The 13,169-nt window shown below is 38.7% G+C and overlaps 1 protein-coding gene across 2 annotated transcripts in view; it reads left to right on the top strand.

Moving 5' to 3' along the window:
- NHLRC3 (NHL repeat containing 3) overlaps positions 1-13,169 on the top strand; it is a 110,895-nt gene that overhangs the window by 50,084 nt on the left and 47,642 nt on the right. The window contains exon 12 of one of the 2 annotated variants that reach the window (XR_006738840.1): positions 3,034-3,424. The exons of the other annotated variant lie outside the window; for it this stretch is intronic. The gene's annotated coding sequence lies outside the window, so the exon portion shown is untranslated. Of the gene's footprint in view, positions 1-3,033; positions 3,425-13,169 lie in introns of those variants that run through there. 2 annotated transcript variants of the gene reach the window in all.

The following is a 13,169-nucleotide window of genomic DNA, read 5'->3' as shown; positions in this document are numbered from 1 at the left end:
CCTGCAAGACCATTACCGTCATGAGCAATTAATTCTGACACTTCCACCAGGCCTTTGGTGCCTAAGATGCCTTTCTGCAAGGAAGAGCAGTGTCTCTTATCTTCAGGACTTATTTTATCCTCATAAAAAGGATGTTATAATTTTGATCACTCAAAAAGAAAGTTTGGATTTGTCAATTGAACCGAGTTTCAGAACCTGGCTGTTTTTAAAGATTATAATTTTTTTTTGCTTAAGCCACAAAAATTCACTTTGTATTTTCAAAGAGAAACTTTCTCCTTACCAAAATTTCAAACCAGAGAAAAGGTTGTAAAAAGTCTAAGGAGTAATTAAAGACAAAAATCATAACTTTAGAGAAAAGTGAAAGTCAAAAATCTGCAATTAGCAGAATCTCTAGAGAGTAACAAATAAAACTCCTACCTTGCAGCAGAGCTACAATTCCAACCCCACTGAGTTGGGAATGTATAGCTCTAATAAAGTCTGAGTCCTCGACAAAGTTGGGAGGAGTTGAACCTGAGAGGGGCCTCACCAAGGATCTCTGTTATCTCTAAGTAAGGGAAGATGAACAAAAGTCATCCGTACTCGTACCAAGGCTCCAGCTGCTGGTGAAGTGATGGGCATCGCTGTAGGTCTGCTTCAGTTCCCTTCATAATCACCAAAATGTCAATCTTCAATTGAGATTCAGGCAATATGAAAAAGTATTGAGTTTATTTGGGTGCTAAGTTTGAGGATGGCCACCTGGGAGGACACAGACTGCAAAAAGATGGGGTCAATTTTCTGAAGTAGAGAGATTTCAGTGTCATTTATATAGACAAGGTCTAGGGAAGCTTAGCTGGACTTCTGCATTTTCCATACAAAGTTAGTGCATAGTTATAGCAATTTGATTGGTTATAGGCAGTGTTTCTTTTGGGGAAGGAACTTAGCATTCCACATTAAAGATGCAATAGTCAAGGGGTCTTTTATCATCTCAGGTGCCATCTGGTCTGAGCTGGGAACAAGAAAATAAGGAAGGAAGTTAATCTAAAATGAAAGGTCGGTAATTAAGAGGTCATGCTCCATGACTCAGTCTCCAAAGTCAACATTCCTCAGAGTCTAACAACTTTTAGAAGCCCCAAATAGACAGAATATCCATTTTCTTGCTCAACAGTAATAAATTTATCTTTCATGGCAATTCGTTGTATGATTTACTTCAGTATAGTAGACAACAGTCTCCATTTCCTAATCTCTTGTTTCCCACAAAAAGGGAAAATTCATTGCCAATCCGGTAAATGTTAAGGGATTTTAGGCCTATAAAGGGAAATTTGACTAAGGGTTTCCCAGAAGACATGAGTACCAAAAATAAAGTTTATACTTTAAAAACTTTCTACAGGATATTTCAAAACACCTTCAAAGTAGTCATCATAGGGGAAAAAATCGGAGTTTTGTTCAACTTTGTTATACTATTGATAGTTGTATGGTGTAATATTCTTTTTATTTTGAATTATGTATTACGGGGAGTGGAGTATATTGACGGGGGTCCAACAACTCTGTCAGAAGTTGGTAAAGGTCTTAATATGACCATAATTTGAGTCATTGTCAAATAGGCAATCTCAAAGCTACTTAACATGCTTAAAATAACAATTTTGCTTATGCAAGAAAAAGATGCTCAGAACGTACACGGACTATGGAAAGAGTAAAGTGGGGCATTTAGACTGGCTGGCTGGGGCAGGGGCTGTGTGTGAGAGAGGAAAAGGGACTCAGGGCAGTGGGGCGCAGAAGAACAGATACTCTTCAGACCAAATGCTGAGAATCTTGGTCTCAATCACATTGTGTCGGAATGAAGAACTGCACTATGGCCCCAATATTTAATTTTTGATTATTATTGAGAACATATTGGGGTAGAACTGATTTAGAAATGAATTTTTCAAATAGATAAAATCATGAAAGAGTGAAATTATAAAAAAGATCATCACAGGACCACAATTATTTCCAAAATATGGACTGTTAGTGCAAAGCCCTACGACCAGGCTCTGCTTCTGTGGCCTCATTCTCTGAAATGTCTTCCACCCACACACAGCTGTTGAGTGCTTTAAAACTGAAAACTGGAGTCTCTCAGTTAATGTAAGGGTTTGAAATATAAGCATCCCAACATTTTATGGTGCTTATTATATATTGAGATCCTTCTGGATGCTTTATATTAATTCATTTAATGTCGCCTGTATAAAGTAGGTACTATTATTGTCCCATTATACCAACATGGACATTGAGGCACAGAAAGTAAAAGTAATGTGCTCAAAGACACACAGTTGGGAAGAGGCAGCACCAATAATTGGACCCCAAAAGTCTGGATCCAGAATCCACTCCCTTAATCACTCAGCTGTTCCTTTCAGTGGGTATAAGACATGTATAGTCTTTGACAATCATGATAATATATCTTAGATTTTCTGAGCCATCCTGTTTTGAAGCATTCTGCTCATTGCACCTACATAAATTTTGATATTTCAGACATTTTTGGCCACATACAACAAATGTTTGTAAATGTATAAAGAAGTTCCAATCACCAAATATTACAGTTTCAGATGTCCCGTTAAAGCTAGTTTGGATTATCTACCTTTGTATAACTAAAATGTTTAGAATCAACCTCTATGTGTTAATACCTTAGTCTTATCATCTTTAAAGTGAGGATGTTGGACTCGATATACTTCCAGTGTCAAGATTACATTTTACGTATGTCAATTGCATCCCAGTTTGGTCTCATTTTTGCTGAAGTAGCAGGTAATCAGCCTTCCAGGAAATGATTGTGAAAATCCATTCATATACTCTAAGGACCAGCATAACACATTCCTAGAGGTAATTGTGTCTGCTCAAATCAATGAGTCATTGGCCATTTGTAACTCTCCATGGGTTAATTACCAACACCATTATTGAGGCTGTAACATGTTTTGTTTATGCTTAGAGAAATGTTTTTGTGGTTTCACCCTTAATTTGGCAGCAGCTGATATTAATTTAGACCCTACATTATACTCATTGGTCTTTCACGACTGCCATTTCCCACAGGCAACCTGATTATCCTACCCACAAAAACAGCGGAGCACCTAGCTTGAAAAATAGCAGATGAACAATACTCCGTGAATAAGCGTTACGTACTAAATGGAGCGTGAGGTTCATCGTGCTCCCTATCACAGTCAAGAGGACGTGCAACACAGAGAAGAAATAAGTCACTTAAATAAACTGGAAGAGATAAAAGAAGAGTTCAAAATCACTCAGCCAGTTAAAACCAATTTAACACGTTTGCTGAACATAGGATCTTTCTGCTTGGAGTACTCTGGTAGATTAATTATCCAGAGGGTAGGCAAAAAGAAAGCAGATGACATCTATGGGTATCTAGCATGTGCCAGATATTGAGCAGAGTCCTATCACGGTAATAAAATAATAGTAACAAACATTTCTTGTATGTGCACAATTCCAACTTCTTTCCATGTCTTCACTAATTTAATTCTCACATCAACCCCAAAGAGTAAATAAAACTTTTATCCCTGTTTTTATTGCTTTTAATTTTATGGAAGAGGGAGCCAATATTGTTCCTACTTTTCAGATAAGGACACTGTGTTTCAGAGTTTATTATTTGCCCCTAGCTTCATAGCTAGTAAATGACTAATTCAGAATTCACACTCATATCTGACCTCAAAGTTGTGTTTTTCCTCACCTCACCAAAAATCCTGATACTTTTGAGAAGGTATGCATTTTATTATGTTTCTGAGCCTTTTCAGGTTGGAAGGGACATCAGTGATTCCAATCCTACTGCTTTTACTCCATAGAAACCATTGGTTTATTCAAATGATTAAGGTTAAGGTCAAATGGTTAGCTGGTCTGAAACCTAGGTCTTTGACTTCTTGGCCTAAATTACTTCCTTTACTTCTGCGATTGCTAGTCAATAGAATGCATATAATTCTACAACAATGATTTGTGAGTTGTGGTATGCATCAGAGAGCTCACCTGTGGAGGGTTTTTTTTATTCTTGTAAATTATTATCATTATCATTATTATTATTTTATTTCAGAGTATTACCGGGGTACAAATGCTTTGGTTACATAAATTGTCTTTGCACCACCCAAGTCAGAGCTACAAGTGTGCCCATCCCCCAGACAGCGTGCACCGTACCTGTTAGGTGTGAGTTTACCCATCCCCTGCTCCCGCCTCCCACCTGCCCAACACCAGATGAATATTACTTCCATATGTGGGCATAAGTTTTGATCGATTAGTACCAATTTAATGGTGAGTACCTGTGGTGTTTGTTTTTCCAATCTTGTGATACTTCACTTAGAAGAATGGGCTCCAGCTCTGTCCAGGATAATACAAGAGGTATTAATTAGTCCTGTGGAGATTTTTAAAAACACAGATTTCCCAACACCACCGTAGACCTACTGAATCCAAGTTACCTACAAGTCAACAAATGTGTGATTCTGATGTGACTCTAACTTCGCACACTATTAACTTGCTCTAAGCTCCCAGAAACCAAATTTTAAGGCAACTAATTGCTGCCAGAATTACTAGGGGCTGGGCTTCAAGCCATGCTGGGACTCCAGTATAACAGGCAAGTGGAGAAGGAAAGAAGCCAGACTGAAAACTCTAGCTTCTGTCTCAGCAGGAGAGTCCTCTGTGGAGCTGGCCCTTGAGTGGAGTGGCCCGAAGCCCGTGAGGCAGGTAAGCCAGGGAGGTTGAATTTGGCTGACTCAGAGATCTTTGGGTGGTGAGATGCTTGGAGTCAAGTAGGAGGAAACATTTCAGTTTTGCACAGCCTGGGTCATAATAGGTCCTTAGCCAGAGACAGTGACCAGAGGAAGAGGGGCCATACTCTGAGAAAAGGGGAGGATAGTTAGCAGGGCTTCAGTCACATAACCGAGGGTTTGGGGAAGGCTATTAGCCCCGTGGCGAGTTTTTGGTACCAGTAAGGACAAGCCTAAAGCTCGTTCTTCTTTTCTTCATTTAAGTATCTATTTCCTCATTTAAGTAGCCATTGATGAAGCAGAAGATTGAGTCCAAATGGAACATTATTCAGCCAACACACGCAGACACTTGTGTGACAGGTGTGGTTTATGGGATGCGTTTGGGAGAATTTACTCCATTTCCCACTCATGAAACCAGCATTATATATTATATCACAGTTAGGCCGTCTGTGCTTCCTTCCGTCTTTGAGAAGGATATACCAGACTAGGTAGAAAGTTACCTTTATTTCCCTTATTTAACGTCTTGCATGCCTGTGCCAGAGTCCACGTACATTTAAGTTTAGACTGAAAATATTACGGGGATGAGAAGAGCAAGAGGAACCAAAGAGCTTGGCTACTCAGTTGGTGACCTTGTTGTTTTCCAAGGACAATTTAGTTTCACGAAATTTATGATATGCTTCTAACAAAAGTCTATGGGATCTCATGTTATAAATCTTGTATGTTAGTTGTACCATCTACTAATCATTCTTTTTGGTGGCTAGCCTGTGTGCCTCATTAAATTTTAGGAATTCTTTACCTCTTTTCTGATTGGACCTAGCAAGCCAGAAGTAGCAACTTTTCTAGACATATTTGTAAGACACTTGTAAGGAAGAGAGTAGGAAACAAATCTCAAAAAAATGTAGGGGCTTGCCCTGTTAATGAATTTTCTAAGGGTCCAGAGGTGTGGACCACATTGAGATTGCCCTTGTAACATAAAAAGCAATTTGTTGCAGGTGCATCTCAAAGCTATCAGACCCTATTCCCTGGAACCTGTGACTATGACCTTAGAGGGTCATGTTTTTTTTGCAAATGTAATTATGTCCAGGATCTTGCTATCAGGTGATTATCCTGAATTACTGGTGTGGATCCTCTCTGCCATCACCACCACGTGTTGTAACAGGCAGAGGAGGATTTGACAAACACACACAGAGGAGGCAATATGAAGATGCGGGCAGACATTGGAGTGATGTGGCCACAAGCTGAGAAATGCCTGCAGCCAGCAAAGGCTGGAAGAAGCAAAAAGTGAATTCTCCTCTAAAAAGTAAGGGGCATGGCCCTGCCAACACCTTAATTTTGGTCTTTTGGCCTCCAAAACTGTGAGAGAATAAATTTCTGTTGTCTTATGCCACCACATCTGTGGTGATTTGTATAGCAGCCACAGAAAACTAATACCAGTTTTAGTATTAGTAACTGAAAATACCAGATATCAGCATCTCACTTTCCCAGTGTCCCTTGCAGCGAGGACACAAGTATGTGGGGTCAGATGCATCCTGGAACTGGAGCCAGGTATTTCTGATACAAAACTCTGGGACTGGAGAAAATCGTCTCTCTAGCAGCAACGTGGACCACAATAAGCAAGATTTTTCTGGAGCAGCGGCGCCAGGTCAGTGCTCTGGAGGGAATTTCTGGCTGCACAGCCTTCCTCTAAGCCTGGTTCACCTGACCATCCTGACCTTTCTGTAAGCTACTGGCGTCCTTTCAATATTTCACTTTGCTGTTTAGACTTAATTGAGTTGGTTTCTATGATTTAATTAAATTCTGACTAATACATGGCCTTGCCATTAGTGTGAGAAATTTCCTAAAACGCTTCTCTCTCTCTCTTTCTCTTCTTCTTCTCTTCTTTCCCTTGATACATAGATATAAATATCAACATAAATATGTAGGCATAGATATAGGTATCACACGCATATAAATTTGGTTCTCCCACCTTTCAAAAGGAGATATGAAAGGCATACCAAATATGTTTTTGTGAGTAAATGCATTAAAAAGTCTCCCTGCCACCCTGCCCCAATCTTTACCTTCCTCCCTGTCTTTATTTTTACTTCTCGGCAGGCTTCATGCACTTCCATGTGCTGCCTTTGTACCCTCTACGTAGCCCATTTCAGTACTTATCACACAGTGTCTATTCAGTAGATAATTGATTGTATTAAGCAATATTCTGAAAAGTGAAATTGATTAACTCAAGCCTTGCTGACAGTTGCTTTCAATCATGAACTAAAGTGATTCGATTTGTCTCAAAACCACCACAGTTTTGAGTATATTTGTTGCATCCATTAAATTGATCATGAAAGACTTTCCATGAAAGTCTTTTCATTCCTTGCTATATTCTGTATGCCTGTTTTTATAAGGCTTAACTTGAAATAAAGCTGTATTGAAGTGCTTTAAAAATACCATTTCATGGGTAATATGTCTGAGACAGAATTTCTGAATCTGTTTGCAAAGCTGCCATCAATCTGTCACCTCAAAATATTTTCACTAGCTGTTCCTACATTTACCAATGTTACTGCCATAGAACTGACACAGTGATTTTGTGGAATGAATGAATGTTGATAAGCACATGATGATGATGCTCATCAGAATCCTAAAGATGTGTTGGGGAGAGAGCAAAGCTAAAAGGATCAGCATGAGGATGAGTGGGTCTCATTAAGTCCTCCAAATTGGGTCCTATTGAGAACACACTGCAGACAGGGATATGGCAGAATAAAAAGCTTGCGAGGGGCTGAGATAGGGAAAACATGGAGAGGCTCAGAAGTCAAGAAAGAAGCCAGGCTTCTGCACAAAAGGGTAGAAAGCAAGAATGAGAATGACAGTTTCTAATTATTTTATCTCCCTCACTGAGCCTTCTACACATGAGCTTTCTCAAAAAATAGAACAAGGGAACATCAAACAGAAAAAGTAGTTTATAATGCACCATAGTTTTATACTGACTATCTTAGAGTTCTTTGTTACAAGCAAAAGAGATCTACACAAATTGATTTAGCACAAATGAAATTTGTTACAAAGACAATGGGTAGTTCCCAGAATAGCAACAAGGCTGGAGAATGATGCTGGGAGGCTACTCAGCCACACGCAAAAAGTCCCCAGATCAATGTTTTTGGCCCTGCAAATTAGCCACTGGCCAGTGGACACCATTATGAATACTTCTGCCACTTCTGCTCTGCAGACTTTCTTTACCTCAACTGTCGTCTCTATCAGAGAGTGAACCCCTCACAGCCTTTGCCTCTGTAGCCTTAGTGCCCAAGTTAAAGTCATGGGCAGATGTGTTAGATGCCCTGCAGCAAAAAATAATGAGAAATGACTACAAAAAACAAACACATGAATTGATAAGATATGCTGGAACTTCTTTTCAACAATGCACATAGCTAAAAATTAATTCTTAAGAACTCATTTGAGAAATATAAAGCCAGAATCAGCCCTTTCCTCTTCCTTCAGATATTCTATCTTTCATTAAACATGATCATTCTCTACAAGGGAGACAACTCAAAGTTCCATTCCGTTAGGCCATGCATTCCAATTCAGGATCCTTGGGTCATCTGCTGTCCTCTCCATAAGGGACCCAGATGTGACTTCTCCTAGGTCCAATGATCTATAAACTCAAAGCCATTTGCTCCCCTTCCAGCACTAATATGCAAACAATTACTGTGGGCAATATTGAAGCAGAAAATGATAAGCACATGGAGACTCTAATTTGGGGACTGGAAGAATGAGAAACACACAGCATTCATTAGTCCATAGCAATGATCAAATCCTAGAAAGCAGGAATCACAAGTACTTTCTTTCCTGCCGGGAAAATAAGTCCCACAGAGAGCTGCCCTACTCTTAGAGAGTAACTCCCTTGTTCTTTGTTTCCCATGGTCCTTGGCTTTGCTATCTGAGAGGTTGATCCTCGTCCATTGTTCTCCAGGCCACATCTGAAATGGATAGAGAACATGTCCTCCTTGGGGGAAGCTTGAACAATCAAGAACTTTTGTAGGATAGGTCTATAGTGTCTTTAATAATATCATTCCCTAAAAATCTTAGGCTTCGGGGCTGTTTTCTTCCAGTCAGTTTCATGTGCTGACTCTTCTGGAAGATTCTTATCCCTGTTTATTATTTTGATTCCTTGATTGATCTATATCTTGCTCCTTTTTTTAAAAGGCAGTTATCTTAAAGCCATCTGCAACAATAGACAAGAATGGGAACATAAGAGTCTTATCCTAATATTTTCCAAATGGACCTACATTCCTTTGTTTGGTTTAATAGGAAGCCTTTGGAAAAGGCTCCAAACAACAATTTATGTCCAGATGTTTGCAGTGACTGCTGAGTCTCTATGTTTCTGGACAGTCTTTCTTTTATTTCATCTTATAAACTATTGATTCTTTCAGAGCTTGTAGATTTTTTATCTATTATTTCATCTATACCTGCTAAAGGCAGTAACTACCAAACATATATTAATATTCTGACTTTTTCTAACTGCCTTTTCTAGACATATAGGATTGTTTTGCATATGAGCTTCTTTTCATCTTACCATAGGTTGTGATTTTGCCAAATATTTTATCACGTAATAGGATCATTATCTTTTCAGCCTGTATTTTTACCACTTGTTGACTGTCCACGAAGCCAATATTATATATTCTAAGGTAGCACCCCACTTCTGGTAGCAATTATTATGTTAGGGCAAGGATAGGCAGAAGTTACAAAGAGCTTCCACAATACACTAGCTTAAATGGAAAAGAAGTTTATTTTTTTCATAATTAGTAGTTTCAATATAAATGATTATACTAATTTCTGCTTTTTCATTTATGAAATTCAAGCCCTTCTGAAATTATTGCTTCATCATCTGTTGAACATTACTGCCATCTGCAATTCTGGGTCATTGCCCACGTTCAAATTTCAATGGGTAGGCAAGGGAAAGAGAATATTGAGATGACATGCTGCTCATATCAACACTGCACAGATGTGGAAATGGCACCCATCCCTTCTACTCACATGTATTTGGCTATAATGTGGTCATATGGCCAATTCAAACCTCAGGAAAGACTGGGAAAAGTACTTGATCTGAAGTATTCATGTGCAAAGGATGAAGGGAAAAAGATTTTTGTAAATACCTAGTATTTATGGCTACAATGGGCTATTAAATAATTTGTGCTGAACAATTGGTTTTCTATATAAAAAATGGAGTTGAATTAGTACCCAACACAAAAATCAACCCCAGGTATTGTGAATATTTAAACATGAAAGATAAAACTGTAAAACTATTAGAAGACAATATAAAAAGATATTTTTCTAGCTTTGGAGAAGGAAAGAGTTCTGTAATTATCATGACTTTATGTAGGTTTGAGTGCTTCTTCTGTGACTGATTTCTATTTTTATACTGCTATGATCTGAGAAGATACATGGTATGATTTCAGTTTTTTAAATTTGTTGAGACTTGTTTTGTGGCCTAAGATCTGCTCAATCTTGGAGAATGTCTCAGGTGCTGCTGAGAATAATGTATATTCAGTACTTTTTGGGTAGAATGTTCTATAAATGTCTGTTAGAGTCCAGTTTAAACCCATCGTTTCTTTATTTATTTTCTGCTTTGATGATTTGTCCAGGTCTGACAGTGGGGAATTGTGGTCCCCAGCAATTACAGTGGGGTTATTTATTTCTTTACTTAGCTATAGTAAAATTTGCTTTATGTATCTGGGAGCTCCTGTGTTAGGCACATATATATTTAGGATTGTTATGTCGTCTTGTTGAATTGCTCCCTTTACACCTACAATGTTCACTGTTTAGCTTTTTGCCAAGAGTCCCATGTGGATGACCTTCAGATCTCCTGCCTATTCTCTCCCATGAGCCTCTCTCATTTCTTACTCTCTGCTTTCATTATCTTGCCAAAGCACTCTTCCTTGAAACCTTTTCTCCCTCCTGTGTCCTTGCTTTTTCCACTTCTGCACTGCCCCCCACCTTTAGTTAGGGTCTCCCTGATTCCAGTAGTCTCTTCTGTATTTAACAGATTTTGCCACCTACTGTGTTAGATTTCAGTTATGTTTCTCCTCCATCCAACGACTGCCACTCCATAAAGAGGCATGAGTGGATTCTGGTTGGATGTACCTACTTGCCTTTGGGGAAAATGGCAGAATATGCTTTAGTCCTATGGAGGGTAAGAGGCCCATAGGGCTGCAAGAGGAAGGTGTTCCCATTGGACAATAGCAGTTCCTTTTGTGCAGTATCCAAAGTCAAATGTATCTCACCATAGTGCAGACTGATTTCCTTCCAAACACTTCACCAAATGTGCATGAAAAATTCAGCCTATAATGTAACTTCTATATGTTTTCTTTTTTGCCTACCAACACTGGATACCCAGGACTTATTACACTAAGAGAGAATTTGCCCCATCTTTGCCCTGAGCTGCATTGCAAAGCACTTTCTGTGAACTGACATTAAATGGTAAGAAGTACAGCTAAGGGAGTAATTGTACTGCTTTTAGAATTAGGTTTTCTGGGTCTGAATGCCCGCTTCATTCTTTCCCAGCTAAAGCTAACCCAGACAGGTGACCTAACCACCCTGTGTCAACTTTCTCCATCATATGGAAATAACAATACTTACCCCAATGATTAAAGGGAATAGTCCATGTAAAGTACCTGGCACATGGCCAAGGTTCAGTGTTAATTATTATGTCAGGCACAAGCCACATCTAATTACAGGGTTTTCACTTGTGAACAATGAGATGTGTGGGTGCAGGGAGGGCAGAGCCAGGCAAAGAAGAGAAAAGTTGAGCACTCCCATCAGCACTGGGTGTTTTTATCCCGAATGATATGTACTTTGGAAACACAGCATTCATTTCTCTGGTGGGCCATGTAAAAACAGCACTGGACAATGATCAGTTTAAAAGTAAGAGTATTTCTTGGATCTAAATAGATAACTTTTTTAAAAAAAACAATAAAACTTTTTATTTGCTTTTTCAAAATGTATGCCAGAAGCCATTTGGACGTGTCTACTTTGAGAAACAAGCTTATAAATCTGTCTTCATTCTAAATTTTTCTCTGTGGAGCAATGTGGCACATGAATGTAAATAGTTAAGGGTTTCTTATTTCTGTTTTGGGTCTGTATTTTTTTTTTTATTTTTTTTCGTTGTCAAAAAGACAAGGCCAACACTTGTTTAATTTCAAATTGGATTTGGAACACAGATTTTGGAAGAAATGCACCTTGAGTTCTGTCAGATCTCAAAAGGTCAGGAGATGACTGGGAGGCAAAGATGAATTAGGGTGGGGGACATGCCAATGCTGGCTGGGTCTGCCGATGGCTGCAGGTTTGCTTTTCCTCTGCTCTGCCAACGTGGGGGAGAAGAAGCTGGCTGCTCTTCTAAACAGAAATGAACAATAGAAGCTTACAGGAAGGTTAAGGAAGGCAACACGTGTGTGTATAATGGGGGCACAGTGGGACGTAACACTCCACTCTAGAAGCAGCAGGCTACAGCTCTCAGGCTCTTCCAGAACTTCAAATCTTGAAGAAAATATTTTAATGCATTATTTGGAAAACATTTCTCAAGCCAGTGCTTGTATTTGATACCTCTTTAGTAGCTTTATCCTAACTGTTCTCTGATTGTGACCCTGAGACCCTTAACTTCTATGGCCAATGTGGTCTGGAAGACTTGGAGATATATAGAAATTATATTGTTATTATTTGCTGTTGAGTTTGAATGCTTATATAGTTTGGATATTAATCTCCTGTCAGGTGAATAGTTCACAAATATTTTCTCCCAGTTTGGAAATTGTCTGTTTACTACTTCTGTGTAGAAACTTTTTAGTTTGATATAATTCCATTTGTCTATTTTTGCTTTTATTTCCTGTGATTTTGAGGCTCTCTTCATAAAATCTTTGCTCAAACCAATATCCTGAAGCATTTCTCCTATGTTTTCTTCTAGTAGTTTCAGTTTCAGGTCTTAGATTTAAGTCTTTAATTAGTTTTGAGTTGGTTTTTGTATATGGTGAGAGATGGGGATCTAGTTTCATTCTTCTGCATATGGATATCTAGTTTTTACAGAATCATTTATTGAAAAGATTGTCCCTTCCACAGTGAATGTTCATGGTGCTTTTGTCAAAAATCAGTTCCTTGCAAATACATGAATTTATTTTGGGTTCTCTATTCTGTCCCATTGGTCTAGGTATATGATTTTATGCCAATACCGTGCTGTTTTGATTACTATAGCTATGTAGTATATTTTGAAGTCTGGTAGTATGATGCCTTAAGCTTTGTTCGTTTTGCTCAACATTGCTATGGCTATTCAGGCTCTTTTTTGATTTCATATGAATTTTGGAATTTTTTTTTCTATTTCTTTGAAGAATGTCATTGGTATTTACATGGGGATTGCATTGAACTTTGGGAGTGTAGGAAATAGCACAGTCATGACTCCACTCCCTAGGGAGATGGATGTCTCAGCATCTCAGACTCTAAGTGGTTAGT

This window comes from Lemur catta, chromosome 13, assembly GCF_020740605.2.
Source record: "Lemur catta isolate mLemCat1 chromosome 13, mLemCat1.pri, whole genome shotgun sequence".
NCBI lineage: Eukaryota > Metazoa > Chordata > Mammalia > Primates > Lemuridae > Lemur > Lemur catta.
The sequence above is the reverse complement of the archived record's forward strand: the minus strand, read 5'-3'. Positions and strand labels throughout refer to the sequence as shown.